General features: G+C 38.1%; 1 long non-coding RNA gene across 1 annotated transcript in view; it reads left to right on the top strand.

Annotated features, from left to right (window-relative positions):
- LOC148911718 (uncharacterized) overlaps nt 1-20,579 on the top strand; it is a 59,682-nt gene that overhangs the window by 941 nt on the left and 38,162 nt on the right. The window contains exon 2 of the long non-coding RNA XR_016119515.1: nt 879-1,010. This is a non-coding gene — a long non-coding RNA (uncharacterized LOC148911718). The remainder of the gene's footprint in view (nt 1-878; nt 1,011-20,579) is intronic.

The following is a 20,579-nucleotide window of genomic DNA, read 5'->3' as shown; positions in this document are numbered from 1 at the left end:
AGGGGAGGGGTGCAGGGGGTGTGCACCCCTCCCTGATTCCACTTTGTGCCACTTTGTGCCACTTGTGGGAGGTCATGGTTTGAGTCCCTGCCGGACAAACACCCAGGGTCCAGGGCTGTAACTAGAACTTTTGCTGGGAGGGTGCACAAAAATAAAAGATAAAAAAAAGTAACCAAAAGAAAGCAGAACCAAAAAAGAAAAAAAAAAGGAGATGGATGAGAGGACCTTAAGCTTTTATGGGGGGAGGTGCACGTGCACCCAGTGCTCCCCCCTAGTCTTAGGTCTGGGGTCTTAGAATAACTGCTAAAACACTTCACCTTGGGAACTAGCAATGCTACAAGTTAAGCATTGTGAGATAAGTTGCTGAGAAAATTGCACAGTGTAGCAGAACCTTAAGACTTTCACTCAATCAATACTGTACATGGAATTGAACTTTGGCAATTCCACAGAGTGGCTCTTCTTCCAATAAACTCTGACAATTGAAATTCAGAATTCAGATTTTGGGTAAGGAGGAAAACCGGGTGCCCAAGAGAAAAACCCTTGAAGCACAAGAGGAAAACCTTGAGCAAATCTATTCACATATGACATCTTGTCCAGTAACAAATCTTGCCTTGGTGATCATGAGAAGAGAGCGCAAGAGAAAAACCCTTGAAGCACAAGAGGGAAACCATGAGCAAATCTACTCACATATGACACCAAGTCCTGTAACAAACCTTGCCTTGGTGATTATGAGAGGACAGTGCTCTTTCTGCTGCACTACCCATGCTTACTAAAGTTACCAATAAAAGATATAACTTGCCATTTGACCCTATTTGATGTGTGTTACTAAAACAGACAACACGATTTTGACATTTTCCATTTGTTTTTATTTTCTATAGCTTCACCCAATCTGTCATATTCAGTCATTACCAAGCTGTTGTGCTGCAAAGCCTTGTGAGATGATGCAGCACCATCAAGATCAAGACAGATGACAAAATCATGAACCAACGATAAGGATATCAAAATAAATGGTACCATATCAATAATAAAGTTAAAAAAATATAATCAGTAAGAATGGGCTAATGTGATTTAATTGCATTGGATGGATAATGGGTGGAGAAAGAATGGACTAATGTGATTTAATTGGATTGGATGGATGATGGGTGGAGTAAGAATGGACTAATGTGATTTAATTGGATTGGATGAACAGATGATGGGTGGAGTAAGAATGGACTAACGTGATTTAATTGGATTGGATGGATGGATGGTGGGCGGAGTAAGAATGGACTAATGTGATTTAATTGGATTGGATGGACGGATGATGGGTGGAGTAAGAATGGAATAATGTGATTTAATTGGATTGGATGGAGGGATGATGGGTGGAGTATGAATGGACTAATGTGATTTAATTGGATTGGATAGATGGATGATGGGTGGAGTAAGAATAGACTAATATGATTTAATTGGATTGGATGGATGGATGATGGGTGGAGTAAGAATGGACCAATGTGATTTAATTGGATTGGATTGGATGATTGGTGGAGTAAGAATGGGCTAATGTGATTTAATTGGATTGGATGGATGATGGGTGGAGTAAGAATGGACTAATGTGATTTAATTGGATTGGATGTATGATGGGTGGAGTAAGAATGGACTAATGTGATTTAATTGGATTGGATGGATGATGGGTGGAGTAAGAATGGACTAATGTGATTTAATTGGATTGGATGGATGGTTGATGGGCGGCTTAAGAATGGGCCATGATTTAATTGGATTGGATGGATGATGGTTGGAGTAAGAATGGACTAATGTGATTTAATTGGATTGGATGGATGGATGATGGGTGGAGTAAGAATAGACTAATGTGATTTAATTGGATTGAATGAATGGATGATGGATGGAGTATGAATAGACTAATGTGATTTAATTGGATTGGATGGATGGATGATGGGTGGAGCTAGAAAGGACTAAAGTGATTTAATTGGATTGGATGGATGATGGGTTTAGTAAGAATGGACTAATGTGATTTAATTGGATTGGATGGATGATGGGTGGAGTAAGAATGGACTAATGTGATTTAATTGGATTGGATGGATGGATGATGGGTGGAGTAAGAATGGACTAATGTGATTTAATTGGATTGCATGGATGGATGATGGGTGGAGTAAGAATGGAACAATGTGATTTAATTGGATTGGATGGATGGATGATGGGTGGAGTAAGAATGGACTAATGTGATTTATTAGGATTGGATGGATGGATGATGGGTGGAGTAAGAATGGACTAATGTGATTTAATTGGATTAGATTGGATGATGGGTGGAGTAAGAATGGACTAATGTGATTTATTAGGATTGGATGGATGCATGATGGGTGGAGTAAGAATGGACTAATGTGATTTAATTGGATTAGATTGGATGATGGGTGGAGTAAGAATGGACTAATGTGATTTATTAGGATTGGATGGATGGATGATGGGTAGAGTAAGAATGGACTAATGTGATTTAATTGGATTGGATGGATGATGGGTTTAGTAAGAATGGACTAATATGATTTAATTGGATTGGATGGATGGATGATGGGTGGAGTAAGAATGGACTAATGTGATTTAATTGGATTGGATGGATGATGGGTGGAGTAAGAATGGACTAATGTGATTTAATTGGATTGGATGGATGGATGATGGGTGGAGTAAGAATAGACTAATGTGATTTAATTGGATTGGATGGATAATGGGTTGAGTAAGAATGGACTAATATGATTTAATTGGATTGGATGGATGATGGGTGGAGTAAGAATGGACTAATGTGATTTAATTGGATTGGATGGATGATGGGTGGAGTAAGAATGGACTAATGTGATTTAATTGGATTGGATGGATGGATGATGGGTGGAGTAAGAATGGACTAATGTGATTTAATTGGATTGGATGGATGATGGGTGGAGTAAGAATGGACTAATGTGGTTTAATTGGATTGGATGGATGGATGATGGGTGGAGTAAGAATGGACTAATGTGATTTATTAGGATTCGATGGATGGATGATGGGTGGTGTAAGAATGGACTAATGTGATTTAATTGGATTGGATGGATGGATGATGGGTGGAGTAAGAATGGACTAATGTGTTTTAATTTGATTGGATTGGATGATGGGTGGAGTAAGAATAGAATAATGTGATTTAATTGGATTGGATGGATGATGGGTAGAGTAAGAATAGACTAATATGATTGAATTGGATTGTATGGATGATGGGTGGAGTAAGAATGGACTAATGTGATTTTATTGGATTGGATGGATAGATGATGGGTGGACTAACAATAGGCTAATGTGTTTTAATTTGATTGGATGGATGATGGGTGGAGTAAGAATAGACTAATGTGATTTAATTGGATTAGATTGGATGATGGGTGGAGTAAGAATGGACTAATGTGATTTATTAGGATTGGATGGATGCATGATGGGTGGAGTAAGAATGGACTAATGTGATTTAATTGGATTAGATTGGATGATGGGTGGAGTAAGAATGGACTAATGTGATTTAATTAGGATTGGATGGATGGATGATGGGTAGAGTAAGAATGGACTAATGTGATTTAATTGGAATTGGATGGATGATGGGTTAGTAAGAATGGACTAATATGATTTAATTGGATTGGATGGATGGATGATGGGTGGAGTAAGAATGGACTAATGTGATTTAATAGGATTGGATGGATGATGGGTGGAGTAAGAATGGACTAATGTGATTTAATTGGATTGGATGGATGGATGATGGGTGGAGTAAGAATAGACTATGTGATTTAATTGGATTGATGGATAATGGGTGGAGTAAGAATGGACTAATATGATTTAATTGGATGGATGGATGATGGTGGAGTAAGAATGGACTAATGTGATTAATTGGATTGATGGATGATGGGTGGAGTAAGAATGGACTAATGTGATTTAATTGGATTGGATGGATGGATGATGGGTGGAGTAAGAATAGGGACTAATGTGATTTAATTGGATTCTAAGAATGGACTAATGTGATTTAATTGGATTGGAGGGATGATGGAGTAAGAATGGACTAATGTGATTTAATTGGATTGGATGGGATGGTGGTGGAGAATGGACTAATTGGATTGGATGGATGATGGGTGGAGTAAGAAATGGACTAATGTGATTTAATTGGATTGGATGGATGGATGATGGGTGGAGTAAGAATGGACTTGGATGGATGGATGATGGGTGGAGTAAGAATGGACTAATGTGATTTTGGATGGATGGATGATGGGTGGAGTAAGAATGGACCTAATTAATTGGTGATGGATGATGGGTGGAGTAAGAATGGCTAATGTGACTAATGTGATTTAATTGGATGGATGATGGGTGGAGTAAGAATGGACTTAATGTGATTTTAGGATTGGATGGATGGATGGATGGGTAAGAATGGACTAATGTGATTTAATTGGATTGGATGGATGATGGGTTTTAGTAAGAGTAAGAATGACTACTATGATTTAATTGGATGGATGGATGGGATGGTGGGAGTAGACATGGACTAATGTGATTAGATTGGATGGATGGATGATGGGTTAAGAGTAAGAAGGGACCTAATGTGATTTAATTGGATTGGATGGATGATGGGTGGAGGTAAGAATGGACTAATGTGATTTCATTGGATTGGATGGATGCATGATGGGTGGAGTAAGAATGGACTAATGTGATTTATTGGATTGGATTGGATGGATGGGTGGAGTAAGAATGGACTAATGATTTTTGGATTGGATGGATGGATGATGGGTGGAGTAAGAATGGACTAATGTGATTTAATTGGATTGGATGGATGATGGGTGGAGTAAGAATGGACTAACGTGATTTAATTTGTATAGATGGATGGATGATGGGTGGAGTAAGAATGGACTAATGTGATTTAATTAGGATTGGATGGATGATGGGTAGTAAGAATGGACTAATGTGATTTAATTGGATTGGATGGGATGGATGATGGGTGGAGTAAGAATGGACTAATGTGATTTAATTGGATTGGATGGATGATGGGTGGAGTAAGAATGGACTAATGTGATTTAATTGGATTGGATGGATGGATGATGGGTGGAGTAAGAATGGACTAATGTGATTTAATTGGATTGGATGGATGATGGGTGGAGTAAGAATGGGACTAATGTGATTTAATTGGATTGGATGGATGGATGATGGGTGGAGTAAGAATGGACTAATGTGATTTAATTGGATTTGGAATGGATGATGGGTGGAAGAATAGAACTATAATGTGATTTAATTGGATTGGATGGATGATGATGGGTGGAGTAAGAAGACTAATGTGATTTAATTGGATTGGATGGATGGATGATGGGTTGAGTAAGAATGGACTAATGTGATTTAATTGGATTGGATGGATGATGGGTGGAGTAAGAATGGACTAATGATTTAATTGGATTGATGGATGAGTGGGTGGAGTAAGAATGGACTAATGTGATTTAATTGGATTGGATGGATGGATGAGGGTGGAGTAAGAATGGACTAATGTGATTTATTAGGATTGGATGGATGGATGATGGGTGGAGTAAGATGTACTAATGTGATTTAATTGGATTGGATTGGATGATGGGTGGGTAGTAAGAATGGACTAAATGTGATTTAATTAGATTGGATGGATGGATGATGGGTGGAGTAAGAATGGACTATGTGATTTAATTGATTGGATGGATGGATGATGGGTGGATAAGAATGGAACTAATGTGATTTAATTGGATTGGATGGATGGATGATGGGTGGAGTAAGAATGGACTAATGTGATTTAATTGGATTGGATATGGATGGATGATGGGTGGAGTAAGAATGGACTAATGTGATTTAATTGGATTGGATGGATGATGGGTGGAGTAAGAATGGACTAATGTGATTTAATTGGATTAGGATTGTATGATGGGTGGAGTAATAAGAAGAATGGATGGATGATGGGTGAGTAAGAATAGACTGATTTATTGGATTGGATGGATGGATGGGGTGGAGTAAGAATGGACTAATGTGATTTAATTGGATTGGATGGATGATGGGTGGAGTAAGAATGGACTAATGTGATTTAATTGGATTGGATGGATGATGGGTAGAGTAAGAATGGCACTGTGCTTTATTGGATTGGATGGATGCTGAGGGTGGAGTAAGAATGGACTAATGTGATTTAATTGGATTGGATGATGATGGGTGAGGTAAGAATGGACTAATGTGATTTAATTGGATTGGATGGATGATGGGTGGAGTAAGAATGGACTAATGTGATTTAATTGGATTGGATGGATGGATGGGTGGAGTAAGAATGGACTATGTGATTTAATTGGATTGGATTGGATGATGGGTGGAGTAAGAATGGACTAATGTGATTTAATTGGATTGGATGGATGGATGATGGGTGGAGTAAGATTGGATGGACTAATGGTGATTTAATTATGGGATTGATGGATGGATGATGTGATGGAGATTAAGAAGGACTAATGTGATGGATTTATTGGATTGGGATGGATGGATGGATGATGGGTGGAGTAAGAATGGACTAATGTGATTTAATAGGATTGGATGGATGGATGGGTGGAGTAAGAATGGATAATGGTTATTTAATTTGATTGGATGGTGATTGGTGGAGTAAGAAATGGACTTGTTAATTATTGGGATTGGATGGCTGTAATGATGTTGGAGCAAATGGTGACTAATGTGATTTAATTGGATTGCATGGAGGATGATGGTGGATTAAGAATGGACCAATGTGAGTTAATTGGTTGGATGGATGGATGATGGGTGGAGTAAGAATGGACTATGTGATTTATTAGGATTGGATGGATGGATTATGGGTGTGAGTAAGAATTGACTCAATGTTATTTTAATTGGTGATTAGATTGGATGATGGTGGTAGTAAGATGGACTAATGTGATTTATTATGATTGGATGGATATGGGTGGAGTAAGAATGGACTAATGTGATTTAATTGGATGGATGGATGATGGTTTGGAGTTAGAATGGACTAATGTGATTTAATTGGATTGGATGGATGATGGGTGGAGCTAGAAGGACTAATGTGATTTAATTGGATTGGGATGGTGATGGGTGGAGTAAGATGGACTAATGTGATTTTTAATTGGATTGGATGGATGATGATGGTGGAGTAACCGAATGGACTAATGTGATTAATAGGATTTGGATGGATGATGGGTGGAGAGTAAGAATGGACTAATGTTGGAGATGGGAAATAGGATTGGATGTGATTTATAGTATTGGATAAGATGGGTGGAAATATATGTGATGGATGGATTAGAATAGGCTAATGTGATTTAAATGGATTAGTAATGGATGATGGGTGCGGAAGATGGGCTAATGTGATTTAATTTGATTGGATGGATGATGGGTGGAGTAAAATGGAGAATGATATTATTGGCTTGGATGAGTGGGCAATTTAGAATAGGCTAATGTGATTAAATTGGCTTGGATGGGATGGGTGGAGTAGATATGACTAACGTATTTACTTTGATGATGATGGATGATGGTGGAGTAGAATGGACTATGTGGTTTTAATGGGTTAGCTGGATGGAATGAGTTAGGATGGTTTAATTGCGATTGGGATAGTAAGATAGGGTATGTGGAATGGTTGGATGATGGAGTAAAAATACAAGACTAAATTAGTTGATTGGATACATGGATGAGAGAATTGTACTGGGAATGGATGGATAGGGTAAAAGTAAAATGGACTAATGGGGTTTGAATTATAATTGGTAGATGGATTGGATGATGGGCCGAGAAGAATAGAAAATATCCTATGTGAATTAATAACAAAATTGGATTAGATCGATGATTGATATGGTGGAATAGAATATGACTAATTGAGTTAAGTGGATTAGATGGATGATGGTGTAAGTCAGACTATAGATAAATTTGAATTTAAGTGATTAGATGGATGGATGATGGCAGCAAAGGTAAATAGGCTAATGTGATTTTAATTGATTGGATGAATGGGTGGAGTAGAATAGGCTAATGACTTTAAATGGATTAGAGGATAGTGGGTGGAGTAATAGAATGGGTCTAATGTGATTTAAAATTGGATTGGATGGTATGATGGGAGTAAGAATTGACGATGCATTTGAATTGTATTGGTTGATGATGGGTGGAGTAAGAATAGACTAATGTAGTAATTTGATTAGATGGATGGATGATGTGCAGAGTTTAGAATAGGCTAATGTGATTTTAATTGATTGTGGATGATGGGGAGTGAGAATGGACTATGTGATTCAATTGATTAGATGGATGATGTGACGAATGGACCATGGCATTTCATTGGATTGTATGGAGGATGGATGTAGTAAGATGGACCAATGGCATTCATTGGATTGGATGAGGATTGGTGGTAGTAAGAATAGCCCTAATGTGCTTTAATTGGATTAGATGGACTGGATAATGGATGGGTAAGTGAATGGACTAATGTCATTTAATTGGAATTGTGGATTGTGGGGGAGTACGAATGGACTAATGTGATTTTATTGGATTGTATGATTGTGGGTGTAGTAAGACTGGACTAATGTGATTTCATTGGCATTAGACGGCTGATGGTGGAGTTAAAATAGGTAACGGGTTTGTATTTGGATTGGATTGATAATTGGTGGACTTAGAATAGGCTCATGTGATTTAATTGGATTGATGTAGGATGATGGGTGAGTAAGAAGGACTATGTGATTTAATTGGATTGTTTGGATGATGGTGGTAAGAATGGACTAATGTTAGTTAATTGGATAGATGGATGGATATAGTGGGTAAGAATGGACTAATGTGGTTTATTGGATTAGATGGATGGATGATGGGTGGGTAAGAATAGGCAATGTGGTTTTAATTGTGGATTAATGGATGGATTGAGGGAGTAAGAAGAGGGTAATGTGTTTTAATTGAATGGATGATGAGGGGTGTAGAATGAATGGACTAATGTGATTTATTTGAATTGGATGGATGATAGGGGAGTAAGAATCGGGTAAGGTTTTTTAATTGGAATGATTGGATGATGGTGGAGTAAGAAGGACTATTTATTCAATTGGTTAGATGGATGGGAATGATGGGCGGAGTAATATAGGCGAATGTGGTTTAATTGATGAGATGGATGGATTATAGGGGGAGTAAAATTGGTAATGTGTTTTAATTGAATTGGATTGGATGATGTTGGGAGTAAAAATGGACTAATTGGCTATTTCTTTGATTGGATGAGATGATGGATGGAGTAAGAATTGACCAATGTGATTTAATTGGATTAGATTGATGGCATAATGGTAGCGTCAAAATGGACTAGTGTGATTTTAATTTGATTGGATGGATGATGGATGGAGTAAGCATGTACTCATGTTCATTTATTGGGATTAGGTGGATTGCGGTGGGATTACGAATGACTAAAGTGATTTAATTGGATTTGTGTGAATGGTGGGTGCGTAAGAATAGACTAATGATGGTTGAATTGGATTAGAATGGATGGATGTGGGTTTAGTAAGAATGGACTAATGTGTTAATTGGAATTAATGGGATGATGGGTGGAGTACGAATAGACAAATGGTCATTTAATTGGATTGATGGATGATGGTGGACTAGGAAATACGCTAATGTGCGTTTAATTGGATTATATGGTGGATGATGTGGGGGAGTAAGAATGGACTAATGTGGTTTGATTGTAAGACAACAATACGGATTAGATGGATGGAATAATGCGTGGAGAAAAAATGGACTACTGGGATTTAATTTGATTGGATGGATGATGTATTGAGTAAGAATGGACTAATGTCATTTAATTGTATTATGTCGATTGCGGGTGGAGTAAGATGGACTAATGTGAGTTTTAATGTATTGTATTCTGGTGGGTGTGAGTTACGAATAGATTAACGTGATTTAATTGACTTGGAATTGACGGTGGGTGGCGTTAAAATAGGGTAACGTGTTTTACTTGGATTGCTGGGCTCGGTGGACTTAGAATAGACCACTGGGATTTAATTAGATTTGATGAAGGATGATGGGTGGCTTAAACTAGACTATGGATTTTATTGAATTGGATGGATATTTGTGGAGTTCTAATGGACCAATGTGTTTACTTGGATGGATGGATGGTGGGTGGAGTAAGAATGGACAAATGTGACTTAATTGGTTGGATTGCATGGATGGGTGGAGTAAAAATCGCTAATGTGGATTAATTGATTAGATGGATGATTGGTGGATTAGAATGGACCAATGGCCATATTGATTGGATGGGATGATGGTGGCGTAAGAATGGACTACAGTGGTTTAATTGGATTAGTGGATGGATTATAGGGGAGTACGAATAGACTAAGTGTTTTAAAGTGGATATGATTGATGATGGTGTGGAGTAAACATGGACTAATGCGATTTTAATTTGATTGGATGAATGATGGATGGAGTAAGAATTGCCAATGTGGATTTAATTGGATTAGATGGATGGATAATGGTTTGAGTAAAATGGAACTGCTTGTGGATTTAATTTGATTGGATGGAGAGGGATGGAGTAAGAAATGGACTAATGTCATTTAATTGGATTAGGTGGATTGTGGGTGAGTAAGAATGGGACGAATGTGATTTAATTGGATGTTGATGGTGGGTGTAGTAAGAATGGACTATGTGTTTAATTGGATTAGACGGATGATGGGTGGAGTTAAAATAGGGTAACGGGTTGTCTTTGGATTGGATGATATGGGTGGACTTAGAATAGGCTAATGTGATTTAATTGGATTGGATGTAGGGATGATGGGTGGAGTAAAAGGACTAATGTGATTTTAATTGGATTAGTTGGATGATGGGTGGGTAAGAAATGGACGTGGTAAGTGTTCTATTCTAATTGGATTCCGATGCATGGATGATAGGTGGAGTAAGTAATGGACTAATGTGGTTTACTGGATTCGCTGGCTGGCTGCGGGGTGGAGTACGACATCGGCAACTGTGGTTTCCTTGCTTCTGCTGGCTGTATGCTGCGGGGCGTCCGCCTGGGGTAATGTGTTTTCCTTGGCTGGCTGGCTTGCGGGGTGCGTCCCCGGGCCTCCTGTTGCTTTACTTGGATTGGAACTGGATGATGGAGGGAGTAAGCTCGGGTCATGTTTTTTCCTTGGCCTGTCTTGGCTGCGGGGTGGAGGTCGCCTGGCCTCCTGTGCTTTGCATTTGGTTAGCTGGCATGGCTGATGGCGTTGAGTAAGAATCACGCTAAATAGTGGTTTTAATTGGATTAGATGGATGATGGATTATGGGGCAGTAAGATAGGTAATGTGTTTTCCTTGGATTGGGATTGGATGATGCTGTGTGGCTTAAACCCCTTGACACCTGCGATTTAATTTGATTATTGGATCATGATGGATGGAGTAAGAATTGACCAATGGATTTATTGGATTAGATGCTGCTCATGGATAATGGTAGAGTAACAATGGACTAGTGTGATTTAATTTTGATTGGATGGATGATGGCTGGAGTAAGAATGGAACTAATGTCATTTATTGGATTAGGTGGATTGCGGGTGGAGTAAGAATGGACTAATTTGTTATTTAACTTGGATTGTGTGAATGGTGGAGTAAGAATAGAAATGATGTTTGATTGGGATTATATGGATGGATGATGGTTTTGTAAGCATGACTAATGTGATTTAATTGGATAGCTGGATGGTTGGAGTAAGACATAGATGCCTTTAAATTGGGATTGGCTGGATGCGGTGTTGGGTAAGGGTACTTGGATAGGGCTGGTGATGGCGTACCGAATGGGGTACTTATGGATTGTTTGATGATTCGATGGGACTAAATGGACTACTGTGATTTAAATTTATTGGATTGGAGATGGCTGAGTAAGATGGCTCTTGTCATTACTTGCTATTGAGGTCTGATTGCGTGGAGTAAGAATGGACTACTGTGATTTAATTGATTGTATAATGGTGGGTTTAGTAATAATAAAAGATACGTGATTTAATTGGATGGATTGAAGTTGGTGGAGTCACACTACGGTAAACTTTTTTTCAATTGGACTTGGATGGATGATGGGTGACTAGTGGACGTAGAATTGGGATAAGACATTAATGTGGATTAGATGGAGGAAGGCTGATGGAGACTAATTTCTTTAATTGGATGGGATGGATTGGGATTATGGAGTTATTTATTGGAGAATGGACTGGACAAATGATTTAACTTGGATTGGATGGGAGTGGATAAACTAGCATATGGGAGTACTTACAATGCTAATGTATTAATGGATGATAATGTTGGTAACATGGACCAAGTACATTGTATTATGAGTCTAGATGGCTGTTGGGCCGGTTTAATTGGATTTCATGGATTTGGATGTTGGATTGGATGTGCTAATGTGAGTTATTATTGGATTGGATGGAGGGTTTATGGATGGATGATGGTTGTGAGTCAATGGGACTGTGTAATTGGAAATGGGATGGAGTAAGAATAGACTAATGTGGATTTAATTGGGATTAGATGATTATGTGGAGTAAGAATGGACCTAATGTGATTTATTGTAATTGATGGATGGATGAGAAGAACTCATGTGATTTCATTGGATTGATGAGGTGGGTGGAGTAAGAATAGACTAATGTGATTTAATTGGACTTGATGATGGGTGGGAGTAAGAAATAATGTGATTTAATTGATTGGAATGGGAGGATGAGGTGGGGTGGCTAAATTTAATTGAATTGGATTGGATGATGGGTAGAGTAAGAATGGACTAATGTGTATTTAATGGATTGGATGGATGATGGGTGGTAAAACTGGCTAATGTGATTTAATTGGATTGGATTAATGGGTGGAGTAGCATGGACTAATTAATGATTTAATTGGATATTGGATGATGGGTGGAGTAAGAATGGTTACTAATGTGATTTAATTGGATTTGGATTGGATGATGGGTGAGTAAGAATGGACTAATGTGGCTTTTGTAAGATTGGAATTAGTTGGTGAATGGGGTGGATGGGTAGGTAGAATGGACTAATGTATTTAATTTGGATTTGATTGGATGATGAATGGTGGAGTAAGAAGGACTAATGTGTTTAATTGGATGTGGATGGATGATGGTTTGAGTAAGAATGGACTAATGTGATTTAATTGGATGGATGGATGATGATGGGTAAGTAGACATAGGATTTAATGGATTTGGATGGGATGGGTAGTAAGAATAGATAATGTGATTTAATTGATTAGGATGATGGTGGAGTAAGAATGGACAAATGTGATTTAATTGGATTGGATTGGATGATGGTGGAGAGTAGAATGGACTAATGTGATTTAATTGATTGGATGGATTGATGGAGGGAGTAAGAATGGATAATGTGATTTAAATTGGATTGGTTCGATTGAGGGTGGAAGTAAGAATGTGACTAAGTGTGATTTAATTGATTTTTGATGGTGGTGTAGTAAGAAATGATTAACGTGATTAATTGAATTGGATTGAGGTGGGTGGAGTTAAATAGGTAAACGTGTTTTAATTGGATGGATGGATATGGGTGGACGTAGAATAGACTAATGGGATTTAATTAGATTGGATGGAAGGATGATGGGTGGATTAAGAATAGACTAATGTGATTTAATTGGATTGGATGGATGATTTGTGGAGTTAGAATGGACCAATGTGATTTAATTGGATTGGATGGATGGTGGGTGGAGTAAGAATGGACAAATGTGACTTAATTGGATTGGATTGCATGATGGGTGGAGTAAAAATAGGCTAATGTGATTTAATTGGATTAGATGGATGATTGGTGGAGTAAGAATGGACCAATGGCATTTAATTGGATTGGATGGATGATGGGTGGAGTAAGAATGGACTAAAGTGGTTTAATTGGATTAGATGGATGGATTATAGGGGGAGTAAGAATAGACTAATGTGTTTTAATTGGATAGGATTGGATGATGTGTGGAGTAAAAATGGACTAATGCGATTTAATTTGATTGGATGAATGATGGATGGAGTAAGAATTGACCAATGTGATTTAATTGGATTAGATGGATGGATAATGGGTTGAGTAAAAATGGACTGCTGTGATTTAATTTGATTGGATGGATGATGGATGGAGTAAGAATGGACTAATGTCATTTAATTGGATTAGGTGGATTGTGGGTGGAGTAAGAATGGACTAATGTGATTTAATTGGATTGTATGAATGGTGGGTGTAGTAAGAATGGACTAATGTGATTTAATTGGATTAGACGGATGATGGGTGGAGTTAAAATAGGGTAACGGGTTGTATTTGGATTGGATGGATAATGGGTGGACTTAGAATAGGCTAATGTGATTTAATTGGATTGGATGGTAGGATGATGGGTGGAGTAAGAATGGACTAATGTGATTTAATTGGATTAGTTGGATGATGGGTGGAGTAAGAATGGACTAATGTGATTTAATTGGATTAGATGGATGGATGATAGGTGGAGTAAGAATGGACTAATGTGGTTTAATTGGATTAGATGGATGGATGATGGGTGGAGTAAGAATAGGCTAATGTGGTTTAATTGGATTAGATGGATGGATGATGGGGGGAGTAAGAATAGGGTAATGTGTTTTAATTGGAATGGATTGGATGATGGGTGGAGTAAGAATGGACTAATGTGATTTAATTGGATTGGATGGATGATGAGGGGAGTAAGAATAGGGTAATGTTTTTTAATTGGAATGGATTGGATGATGGGTGGAGTAAGAATGGACTAATGTGATTTAATTGGGTTAGATGGATGGATGATGGGCGGAGTAAGAATAGGCTAATGTGGTTTAATTGGATTAGATGGATGGATTATAGGGGGAGTAAGAATAGGGTAATGTGTTTTAATTGGATTGGATTGGATGATGTGTGGAGTAAAAATGGACTAATGCGATTTAATTTGATTGGATGAATGATGGATGGAGTAAGAATTGACCAATGTGATTTAATTGGATTAGATGGATGGATAATGGGTAGAGTAAAAATGGACTAGTGTGATTTAATTTGATTGGATGGATGATGGATGGAGTAAGAATGGACTAATGTCATTTAATTGGATTAGGTGGATTGCGGGTGGAGTAAGAATGGACTAATGTGATTTAATTGGATTGTGTGAATGGTGGGTGGAGTAAGAATAGACTAATGATGTTGAATTGGATTAGATGGATGGATGATGGGTTGAGTAAGAATGGACTAATGTGATTTAATTGGATTAGATGGATGATGGGTGGAGTAAGAATAGACCAATGGCATTTAATTGGATTGGATGGATGATGGGTGGACTAAGAATACGCTAATGTGGTTTAATTGGATTATATGGATGGATGATGGGGGGAGTAAGAATGGACTAATGTGGTTTGATTGGATTAGATGGATGGATAATGCGTGGAGAAAAAATGGACTACTGTGATTTAATTTGATTGGATGGATGATGGATGGAGTAAGAATGGACTAATGTCATTTAATTGTATTAGGTCGATTGCGGGTGGAGTAAGAATGGACTAATGTGATTTAATTTGATTGTATGAATGGTGGGTGTAGTAAGAATAGATTAACGTGATTTAATTGAATTGGATTGAAGGTGGGTGGAGTTAAAATAGGGTAACGTGTTTTAATTGGATTGGATGGATGATGGGTGGACTTAGAATAGACTAATGGGATTTAATTAGATTGGATGGAAGGATGATGGGTGGATTAAGAATAGACTAATGTGATTTAATTGGATTGGATGGATGATTGGTGGAGTTAGAATGGACCAATGTGATTTAATTGGATTGGATGGATGGTGGGTGGAGTAAGAATGGACAAATGTGACTTAATTGGATTGGATTGCATGATGGGTGGAGTAAAAATAGGCTAATGTGATTTAATTGGATTAGATGGATAATTGGTGGAGTAAGAATGGACCAATGGCATTTAATTGGATTGGATGGATGATGGGTGGAGTCAGAATAGACTAATGTGATTTAATTGGATTAGATGGATGGATGATGGGCAGAGTTAGAATAGGCTAATGTGATTTAATTGGATTGGATGGATGATGGGTGGAGTAAGAATAGACTAGTGTGATTTAATTGGATTAGATGGATGGATGATGGGCAGAGTTAGAATAGGCTAATGTGATTTAATTGGATTGGATGGATGATGGGTGGAGTAAGAATAAGCTAATGTGATTTAATTGGATTGGATGGATGATGGGTGGAGTAAGAATGGGCTAATGTGATTTATTGGATTGGTTGATGATGGTGGAGTAAGAATGGACTAATGTGATTTAATTGGAGTGGATGGATGATGGGTAGAGTAAGAATGGACTAATGTGATTTAATTGGATTGGATGGATGGTTGGTGGAGTAAGAATGGACAAATGTGATTTAATTGGATTGGATTGGATGATGGTGTGAGTAAGAATGGACTAATGTGATTTAAATTGATTAGTTGGATGATGGGTGGAGTAAGAATGGACTAATGTGATTTAATTGGATTGGATGGATGATGAGAGGAGTAAGAATGGGTTATGGTGTTTTAATTGGAATGGATTGGAATGATGGTTGAGTAAGAATGGACTAATGTGGTTTAATTGGACTAGATGATTGATGAAGGGTGGAGTAAGACTAGGCTGATGGGAGGGAGGAGTAAGAAGGGACTAATTTGATTTAATTGGATTAGATGGATGGATTAATGGGTGGAGTAAGAATGGACTAATGTGATTTAATTGGATGGATGGATGATGGGGGAGAGTTAAGAAATAATTGCTAATGTGATTAATTGGATTGGATGGATGATGGGTGGAGTAAGAATGGACTAATGTGATTTAATTGGATTGGATGGATGATGGGTGGAGTAAGAATAGACTAATGTGATTTAATTGGATTAGATGGATGGATGATGGGCAGAGTAAGAATAGGCTAATGTGATTTAATTGGATTGGATTGGATGATGGGTGGAGTAAGAATGGACTAATGTGATTTAAATGATTAGATGGATGGATGGGTGGAGTAAGAATGGGACTAATGTGATTTAATTGGATTGGATGGATGGGGTAAGTAAGAGACTGAATGGCATTAATGGATGGATGATGGGTGGAGTAAGAATAGACTAATGTGATTTAATTGGATTAGATGGATGGATGATGGGGTGGAGTAGAATAGACTAATGTGATTTAAATTGGATGGATGATGGGTGGAGAAGTAAGATAATGTGATTTAATTGGATGGGATGGATGGGATGATGGGTGGAGTTAAGAAATGGATAATGTGGTTTTAATTGAGATGGATTGGATGATGGGTGGAGTAAGAATATGGACTAAGTGATTTAATGGATTAGATGGATGATGGGTGGAGTAAGAATAGGGACTAATGTGATTTAATTGAATGATTAGATTGGATTGGATGATGGGTGGAGTAAAGAATGGACTAATGTGATTTAATTGGATTGGATGTATGATGGGATGGAGTAGAATAAGAGGCTTGATAATGTGATAATTGGATTAGATGGATGGATGATGGGTGGAGTAAGAAAAAATGGATAATGTGTTTTTTAATTGGATAGATGGATGGATGATGGGCAGAGTAGAATAGGACTAATGGTGATTTAATTGGATTGGATGGATGGATGATGGGTGGAGTAAGAATAGTATAATGTGATAATGGATGGATGATGGGTGGTATAGTAAAAGAATAATGTGATTTAATTGGATAGATGGATGGATGATGGGTGGAGTAAGAAGGGCTAATGTGATTTAATTGGATGGATGGAGGATGATGGTGGAGTAAGAATGGACTAATTATTTCAATGGCATTTTAAATTGGATGGATGATGGGTGGAGTAATAGACGAATGGGACTATGTGATTTAATGGATTGGATGGGATGATGGGAGTAAGAATGGAGGCTAATGTGATTTAATTGGATGAGTGGATGGATGATGGGTGGAGTAAAGGAATGGAATAATGTGATTTAATTGGATTATAGTCTGGAGGATGCTGATGGGTGAAGTAAGATGGACCTAGAAATGGCATTAATGATAATTGAGGGCTGTGATGGATGGATGGAGAAGAAGGACCAAATGCATTATGATTGGAGGATGATGGGTGAGTACGACAATAGCCTAATGTGATTTCATTGGATTCGATGGATGGATGATGGTCGAGTTAGAATTTAAGCCTAGGTGATTAATTGATTGGATAGATATGGGGTGGAGTAAGAATAGGCTACGGTGATTTAATGGATGCATGGTGATGGGTGGAGTAAGATAGCACTACATTGATCTTACGATTAGATGGATGGATGATGGCAGAATTAGATAGCTAATGTGATTTAATTGGAATTGGGTGGATGAGGGTGAGTGATTCTTTTTAAGAAGAAAAAACATTATATAAGATTAAGGAAAAAAAAAAAAAAATAAAAAAATTTTATTTATTTCATGAGATTTTTTTTTTATAATATTTATAAAGAAAAATTTTTTTAAGTAATTTAAGTAAGAAAAAAAAATGTGTTTTGGGCTAATGTGATTTTTAATTGGATAGAGGGGATGCTGGGTGGGCGTTACTATTACAGAAGGACGAATGGCATTTAATGATAGGATGGGTGATGGGTGGAGTGAGAATCGACTAAGGTGATTTAATGGATAGGATGGATAATGGGCAGAGTTCGAATAGGCTAATGTCATTAATTGGATGGAGGGATGATGGGTGGAGTTAAGAATAGGACTAATGGAATTAATTGGATTAGATGGCTGGATGATGGGGGGAAAAACCAGTAACAAAGTAGTGTAAGTAAGAATAGGGTAATGTGTTAATTGGAATGGATGGATGATTGTGCGAGTAAGAAAGGACTACATGTGATTTAATTGGATTAGATGGATGATGGTGGAGTAAGAAGGGCTTCCCCCCCATATCTATTCGGATCCACTCCCAACCCCCCCATGACTATCCTCTACAACACTCACCCTCTACAGTCCTCCCCTCTGAGGAGGTCTACCACCCGATTAATCATACCTATCCCGCTACTTCATCCCGTCCATGTGATTTAATTGGATGAGATGGATGGATGATGGGCAGAGTTAGATAGATAATGTGAGTTATTGGCTTAGATGGATGATGGGTGGAGTAAGATAGACTAATGTGAATTGAATTGGCTTAGATGGATGCTGGGTGGGAGTAAGAATAGAGAATGTTATTACGGATTTATTGGATAAGAGGATGGATGATGGGCAGAGGGTAGATAGGTAATGTGATTTAGTGGTGGATGGATGATAGGGCGTACGAATAGGCGGAATGGTTTATTGGATAGATGGATGGATTGATGGGCATGAGTAGAATAGGCTAATGAGGATTTAATTGGATGGATGGATGATGGGTGGTAGAATAGGCTATGTGATTAAAGGATGTAGCTGGATGATGTGTGGAGTAGAATGGGCTAGGTGATTTAATTGGATTCGCGATGGATGAGGGTGGAGTAAGACTGGACGAATGGCATTAATTGGATTGGATGGATGATGGGGTGAGTAAGAATAGACTAATGTGAGTTTCATTGGATTAATGGATGGATGATGTGCAAGAGTTTAGAATAGGCTAATGTGATTTAATGGAGTGTATGGATTGATGGGTGAGGCGTGAGAGGGACTCAATGTGGTTTAATGGATTAGATGATGGATACTGGCAGAGTGAGAAGAGGTAATGTCATTTAAATGGATTGTATGAAGGTGGGTGTAGTTAAGAATAGATTAACGTGGCTTAATTGGATTGGATTGATGGTGGTGTGAGTTACAAAAAGAGGGTAACGTTTTTAATTGGTTGGAATGGATGATGGGTGGGACTGAATAGACTAATGTGATTATTAGATTGGAAAATTTTTTTGGAAAAGGGGGGGAAGTGGGATGGGTGGAGTAAGAATGGACTATGTGATTAACATTGGGGGATGGATGGATGATGGTGGAGTTGAATGGCCAATGTGATTAATTGATGGATGGAGGATGGGGGAGTGAGAATGACTAATGTGATTTAATTGATAGATGGATGAGGGGAAGGGGATTAGAATGGACCAATGGCATTTAATGGATTGGATGGATGATGGATGGAGTAAGAATAGACTAATGTGATTTAATTGATTAGATGGATGGATGATGGGCAACGTACGAAGAGCTAATGTGATTTAATTGGATGATGGATGAGGGTTGAGGGAATAGGCTAAGGTGTGTAATTGGAGTAGATGGAGTGGGTGGAGTAAGAATGGACGAATGGGGGTGGACTTTAATTGGAATGGATGGATGATGGGTGGAGTGAGAATAGACTAATGTGATTAACTGGATAGATGGTGGATAAGGGACAGGTTAGAATAGGCTAATGTATAATGGATTGAGGATGGATTTATGGGTGGAGTAAGAAAGGCTAATGTGGATTTAATCTGGAGTAGAGGATGAGGGTGGAGTAAGAAGGACGACTGGCATTTAATTGGATGGGATGGATGATGGGTGAGTGAGAATAGACATGTGATTTAATTGGATTAGATGGAGATAATGGGCGAGTTAGAACTAGGCGAAGGTCATGTAATTGGGAAAAAAAAAAATTTGAAAGGATGGATTGAGGTGGAGTAAGAATAGACTAATTGTGATTTAATTGG

This window comes from Actinia tenebrosa, unplaced genomic scaffold, assembly GCF_029948245.1.
Source record: "Actinia tenebrosa isolate PJP-AT-01 unplaced genomic scaffold, QUT_ActTen_1.0 PGA_scaffold13__45_contigs__length_12533684, whole genome shotgun sequence".
Lineage (NCBI taxonomy): Eukaryota > Metazoa > Cnidaria > Anthozoa > Actiniaria > Actiniidae > Actinia > Actinia tenebrosa.
This window is presented reverse-complemented; position numbering and strand designations above follow the sequence as displayed.